A 7446-nucleotide genomic window follows, 5' to 3' on the forward strand; every position below is an offset into this window, starting at 1 on the left:
TCGAATTTCCTCAATTTGTGGCCCTGAGGCCCCCTGGTGATGAATATAGGTCAGAACAAGCCTTGAACCAATTGAGACGTTGCTCCTTGGAAGAAATGACCAAAATCAATCCCAAGCGCTCTGAATCACTCCCAAGCGCTCAAAACTGTTTTCCAAAAACCACTGGCATGGCTCACTCTCGAGCGCTCGAGAATAAAGTCCCAAGCGCTCGAGACTGCTCCCAAGCGCTCGAGACCTCTCCCAGTGCCCAATGGATGAAGGAGATTCCCACTATCCATGCAAGTCATCATTGCTCCGACTGAGGTGAGTCAACACTCAACCTCAGTCAGAGAGGAAATCATCTGAAAGATTTCTTTCAAAAACCACTTGATTTTTCAAAACCATAGGATATATCCCCTATATATATCCCATGTTTTGCAGCTGAAAAAGGGGGGCTCCCTTCCTCTCTCTAGAAACTCTATCTCTGGTCTCTCTTCTGCTCAAAGAAAAAATATCTTTCAAAAATTTTCTTCCCAACCTCAAAGGTGTTCTCCAAAATCATCAAAGAAAAGGGCAAGAAACCCAGTGTGTTTGCAGTTTTTTTTTCTTTCACCACCATCCAAGGAGCAGGGTGTCCAGTAAAGGTAGAACCACTTCTATCTTTGGTCCAAGTCAAGAGGCTGTCCTTCATTCTGAGGGAGGGTCTCTCAGCCGGTCCCAGTCCTTAATACTGGTGTATGGTTGGGAGACCCCAGTGAAGAAAGCAAAAATAAAGGGTCCACAAAGAACGTTTTCCCAAAACCCCTTACTGGAAACACTCCAGAGCGCTCTAAAGCGCTCGGGACTGTTTCAAGTCCCATGCATGGCATTTTGTTAAGCAGGCTGGGATGAGATACATTCTTAAACAAAATGGTTTTGTTGTGGCATGCAGACACAGAATATCATTTTTTTTAAAGCATAAATGTTCTTTAAAAATTTAAAGTCATAATAAAAGTTTTCCTAGGTTAAAAATAAGACCTTCTCTTGTCAAAAAGTTAGATAAGAGTGTTTGCATGGTGAAACAGTGCCATTTCTGTCTAAGAGTAAGCTGGTATGTAGTTCACTCCCAAGCGCTCGAATCCATTCCAAAGCGCTTAGGAGTGCATGCAGGCCATTGCATTTCATTTTCCCATTCTTCTTTGCTTTATGAGCTTCTGCATGCATAGGCGTGTACTCTTTCTCTTTTAAAAATCGTGGATCTGTTTGTTCAATGGCTAGGATACACGACTTGAAAATTTGAGGTCCTATCTCGGTCTTTCAAGTCCTCTGCTGAGCCAGTGATCTGTGTAAATAGCATTTCGCTTTGTAGTCTTCACATTACATTTTGTCAGTACTAACAGAAGGTGCAGGTGTGGGTCCAGACACTCCCAAGCGCTTAAGAGTGCTCTTGCGCGCTTGAGAGTGAAGCCAGCGAGCATTGTTTCATTCCTTGCTATCTTACTGTCTTTCATCGTGTGACCACCTTCACCCTTCCATGCACATGCATCAGTATACACCGTTATTTGGCATCCTATTTGTGACTAATGAACTCTGCAGGATTCGGTCAGTAACATTCCCAAGCGCTCGAGAGCATTCTCAAGCGCTCGAGAGTTGATTCAGTGGCGGTTTATACTACTTTGCCATCATGCATGTGTCCATCATCATTTTATCATTCCTTGCACACAAACACCAGCATACACCTTCTACGTGATATACCTGCGGATACCTGCTACGTGTTTAATGAAACAAAATCCATTTGAAAAATCCCACAAACGTTTAGTAGAGACCGACGTCGCGTCGGGCGAGGGGGGTGCCGTAAAACCCTTCCCCCCTCGTAACGTGGCTTCCGAACCCTCGGATGATCTCTGGTTTTCAATCAATCAATTTTCAAATCAAAACGGTTTCTCAGGTGGCGAACCACAAATCCGGGTGGCGACTCTTCAAAAATTTTCGAACCGATTCGACGGAGCGGTGTTTGTTTTTCGGGCCGCCCCGATCTCACCCGGGGCTGTGGTAGCCCACATTATGTTTGAGCTCCAAAGTCACATTCCACATGACCCTTGTTTCAACATAGAAATTAGATGTAAACATTCATGATGACAACAAGAAAGTTTCTAGAAATGTTACCTCTAATGCAAATGAAATTTTTGTAGAGATTATGTAACAACCCGGAATCCTCAAGCACCACGATATTAGAAAGACCACAATTTGTCTTTTATTCCAAAAACTATACAATTTACAACTACCCTTAAAAACAACACCCACTCTCGCCTCAACTCAGACAAGCTCGCACCACCGGCACCTGGCCCGCTAACCAATCTGCGAGCTGGAGTCCAAAGGACCCAAGGAGTGTGTGAGACATAATAACGTGTACAATATCAACACTAAAATAACTGCACAACATCAACCACCACGTATAACACCAACCATGAATATAACACGTTCCACATAAAAGGAACCACATATCCGGTCCTCCTCAGTATATGACGGGTGACGTACCACCTCACTAGCCTCACCACAGCCCATTGGCCAACGTGTCTTTTGGCATAGCTTATTAGCCTAGTCACCCCATCACATACCAAACAGTTCTACGACATATAGTCACCGCACATAATACAACCAACAAAAACCCAACATTAATATTGTACAAGAAATATGTATCTCACACTCACCCTCAAATCACCTTGCCGCAATATGTACACCCATCCACCATGAACCACCAACTCTCGCACAGAAGCTGTTGCTTCTTTTTTCTCCCAAAAGCTCCGAGACCTTGTCATGAACTCATGGTTTTATTTCCTCACCACTCACCCTATACTTGACAGGTATCACATATCTATCCACATGCACACACTAAACCTCTTAGAAGTTCTCCACGTGTACACACTCACTCTAACTTGACAACTAAGACTCTTTGCATGCATTTTTATGTCTAGACAAATTAGTCCATGATATTTGTTGTATAATTACACCATAATAAGACAACCCCAATATCTCATAACTATTAATTTCCAAAAAGAACCAAAATATGAAATTAAGGGTGTTACAAATTACGTCCTCAACAGATAAAAAGTCTTTGTTCCAGATTATAGTTATTCCTCCTGAAGCACCTTCAGCCCCAACAAATGCATAACCAAAATCAGCATCATACCATAGTCTTTGAATTAGGAATTTGTCTGCATTCTCCAACTTTGATTCTTGGATGAGTAGGATTTCAGGCTTTTTGTCTACAACCAGATTACTCAGACTTCTTCTTTTTTCAGCTCACTTGACATTCCCCTTATGTTCCATGTTAAGATCTTCATTTCGTACCTGTCATATTTTGTGAATTGATCATATTTTGTTCATCTACCCCGATCAAATGATCGTGCTGACGAAAATAAAGTAAACCAAAAATATGAAAAAATTTTGAGAAACCAAAACACACTTACAGAAAATCATGACAAAGAATCACCATGCAACATAAATTATCATAAATATGTACTGTAAAATCATCCCTACAAAATTATAGTAAATAGAACTCATGACAACATTTGGAGAAATCGAAACATACATACTGAAATCATGACAAAAATTGTGAAATTACCATAAAATAGAAAAATTAGGAATTTTGGGTCAGAAATTGCAACTTACGAAGTCTAGCCATTCCAAATCACTGATATATGTGACTGCCTATGGTTTTCCAATTGAGTTTGAGGGAATAAATGGGTTCCGATTGGTTGGGTTTGGGTTGTGGGATTTATGGGTCAACCAAGTCACGAAAGGGGGTTCTTGTATTGGGTTTTCCTTGCCGAAACTGAATGTAGATCGTCGACGGGAGGAGGAACGGGACCTGCCATTTCAGTTCCCCCTTTCTTCTTCTTTCTGTTTTGAATGATAGAGATGAGAAAGCTGAGGCGAATAATTTTTGGGATGGTGGGACCTTTCGTGTACAATGGGATTTTTTTCCCCTCCTTATATATCGGCTAATTCTCATTTTTAGTTAAAACATGACCTCCCCAAATGTTTTTGTCCGATAGTTATGGGATATAATCCCTAATAATTATCTACATCCAATTCTAATGAATATAGGACCTCCACCAAACAAATTTTGCCAGACAGTTATGGAATATTATCCATTCAAATTTGTTTAAAGAAAACGCAGTAAAACAAATATTAAGGGTAAGATGGGTATTATTTACATTTGAGGATGTCAATATAAGTTTTCAAACCCTTTAGGATTAGGACATAAGTACCTACATAGGAGAGGACTCCTATTTAAGTTCCCCATTTTAGTTTCGTAATTTAACTAAAATAAACTTTTATAATATTTTATATCATTAAAAAAATCAAACATAACGAAATACCCACTCATACTCTGCATTTTTTTAACTAATCATGTTATTTACTTTAACCATAAGAATGCTACTTTTAGTAATGAGAGAATTGTTTACTTTCAACCTTTTTTATCAGAGTTTTTTGAGTGAAAATTAATTATTTTGATTTATTATAGTTAAAAGTGTTTTATTTGTGAATTTGATATTAGAAGTTGGAAATAAAATTGAAATAAATGAAGGAGAAAAAAACTTATCAAAACATTTATCATGTCCTTTGAGTAATATCTACAACCACTTAAGCATAATTAATTTAGAATACAATTGTTTCTTTTCTAACGGCAAATACAATTGTCATTTAGTACCTAGATCTAACTAGAGAAAATAAAAAAGAAGCAGAAAAAGGAAGAAAAAAGAACTAGTTTGCCAAATGGAGGCCTCCTGAGATTGGAAATCTGGAAGTCCGGGTTTATTATACCTATTGTCAGACCATCAGTGCTGCCACTCCTCATTTGCAAAATTTGGAACAACTTAAATATATAAAAAGTTTTCTTGTGAAAAAATGGGGCCTAGTTTTGGGTTAACTTTTGGAGGCTTAAAGCGCCGCATCTCGAATTTTAGCCCAAGGCCGATCTTGGATGGATATTTACATGGAATGAGATTTGTAGATGGATAGGGAAATTTTCAAAATGGCATCTGAATTTTGCACCAAATGTCACAGAGACACCTGAACTTAAGTTTATTTCAATTAAACACATATACTAACAAAATTTCCAAATTTAGACACCTGAACTTAAGTTTATTTCAATTAAACACCTGTACTAACAAAATTCTCAAATTTAGACCCCGCCGTTATATTTCGTCCCAAAAATTGCTGACATGGCATCTCCAACCCATTTAAGTTGCCCCATTGCACATGTTTCTAACAAGGGACGATGAAGAAAATATAGTACGTACAATTTATTTAAGTTGACACTATGATACATTTCTGACATACCTTTGGTGCAAAATTCAGAAATGTATCATAATGTCAACTTAAATAAATTGTACGTACTATCCGACTGCTCTACGGGATAATTCTAATCTCCAAAAAGTTTCAGTTACCATTTTCTTATATTTTCTTATTTGAGACAACATTATTTTACATAGAGATACGTTACCTAAAAAATGAGGATAGAGAGGGATAGATTTATTAAGACAATATTCTTTGAATCTTTTAAAAAAGAAATAAACTGATGGCTAATGGTTGTAGAGGTTGCTCTCGTATATATGTCTAGGTATTTTTAGCATAAACCGTTCTGTTTTATAATATAGATTATCCTTTGTCCGCCCAACAAAACCGTAATTCATATACGTTTTGGTTTGCAAATTCCGTTTGGGAAACCTTTATAATATATTTTAATGGAGGGCGAAAAAGTATCAAAAATTGAGAAATACTAATTTATATGATTTTAAAACTTAAGATAGATATATGTGTGTGTGGGCCAATAGAAAAGGTGTTTGGCTAATAAGTATTTACTCTATTAACTAGTTAACAACATATGCTATTACCTCATAATATTAAATACCCCGTAGATACATTTTTTTATAGAGACATTATTATTATACTTTAAAAGTTAAAATTTTCATACTCTCTATAAAGACATTATCATTACACTTTTACCTACTAACTTTTCAAATAAAATCTACTTTTAAGAGCAAAATAGAAAATGTACAAACTTTTAGCCATTAACTTTATAAAATTGATACTTATTAGGGCCTAGGAGACTATCGAAAATGAAATTCTAGATTTTAAAAGGGAGGAGGAACTAACATTTTTAGCTGCTTCAGAAAATAACAAATGTTATTACTGGTTCTTTTTCAAATATGAGATTTTACTATTTCCTGCCATTTTTTATCTTATGCCCCTCCTACTAAGGAAGTAATTAGTTCTATAAAAATTCATAACTATTCTATTTTTCTAAAGAACAAAGAAGTGAGCAAAAATTTATCATACTTTTATTACTATATTAGTAAAAAGTTAATTTCCTAATATAGAAAACTAAAAGACTGTTAAAATTAGGCACTTCCTTTTTCGTTGGAAACAAATAGCAGCCCGGGCAATGTATATATATGCACACACACATAGTTTGTCTCACACGGGGCGGTTCCATGAACAACTAATTAGATATTTGAAAAAAACACCTCATAGTTCCCGATCAAATTTTAATGATCCGAGCTGCTCAATGTGATCAGAATGTGATTTTAAGGGTATCCGCGAGAAATCAGCAAAAAAAATAACCGGGAAGGGTTTGACCCGAACAATTTTTTATTGAACAGTTCAAATAAAAATTGCTCAAATCAAGCCTTTCCCGGTCATTTTTTTTGCTAATTTCTCACGGGCACCCTTGAAATCACATTCTACACATATTGAACGGTTCGGATCATAAAAATTTGATCGGGAACTATGAGATTGAGATTTGGGGTATTTTTTTTAGGTGTTTAATTGGTTGTCCGCGGAACCATCCCGATATATATATATATATATATATATATATATATATATATATATATATATATATAATTGTGTAACCAAATCCATAAGGGGCACTCCGGGCTCAACAATTTCTCTCTCACGATGACGCTCTCGTGACTCGAACTCATGACTTTCTGGCTCTGATACTATTTGTTAGACCGCTAGGTCTAGAAAATATAAAATATATATATATATATATATATATATATATATATATATATATATATATATATATATATAAAATAATATAAAAACACAACTCCGGTGTTCGAATCCACACCTCCACTCGTCTGAGTAGGTGAAAAAATAATAAGGGAATGCCTTCACCATTTCCACGGAGACCCAAAAGTGCGTCATCAAGGCTGGTCAGGTGAGATCGATCTCTCTCTCTTAACTCCTCAGCATGCCTAGGCAATAGGCAATGGCATGGGCCAACGTTGTAAGGTATAATTTGCAACCATTAACTACGTAATTATTAGCAATTCATATCAGATGCAGATAATGGACAGGATCAGCGTACGGATCAGCGTATGAGATATTGCATCACATTTTCATAATGGAGTTCACTGTTGAGTTTAGGCACCAGAGTGATAAACCTGTGAGGCTAGCTGTTACGCTAGG

At 36.8% G+C, this 7446-nt stretch overlaps 1 long non-coding RNA gene across 1 annotated transcript; it reads right to left on the bottom strand.

The window, feature by feature from the left end:
- Positions 1–2366: 2366 nt before the first annotated feature.
- Positions 2367–3921, bottom strand: LOC131333410 (uncharacterized). The gene is made up of 2 exons (XR_009201794.1): positions 3631–3921; positions 2367–3309 (listed from the first exon to the last, which is right to left on the bottom strand). It is a non-coding gene; the product is annotated as an uncharacterized LOC131333410 (long non-coding RNA).
- Between the last annotated feature and the right edge of the window lie 3525 nt (positions 3922–7446).

The sequence above is a fragment of the Rhododendron vialii genome, chromosome 7a, assembly GCF_030253575.1.
Source record: "Rhododendron vialii isolate Sample 1 chromosome 7a, ASM3025357v1".
NCBI lineage: Eukaryota > Viridiplantae > Streptophyta > Magnoliopsida > Ericales > Ericaceae > Rhododendron > Rhododendron vialii.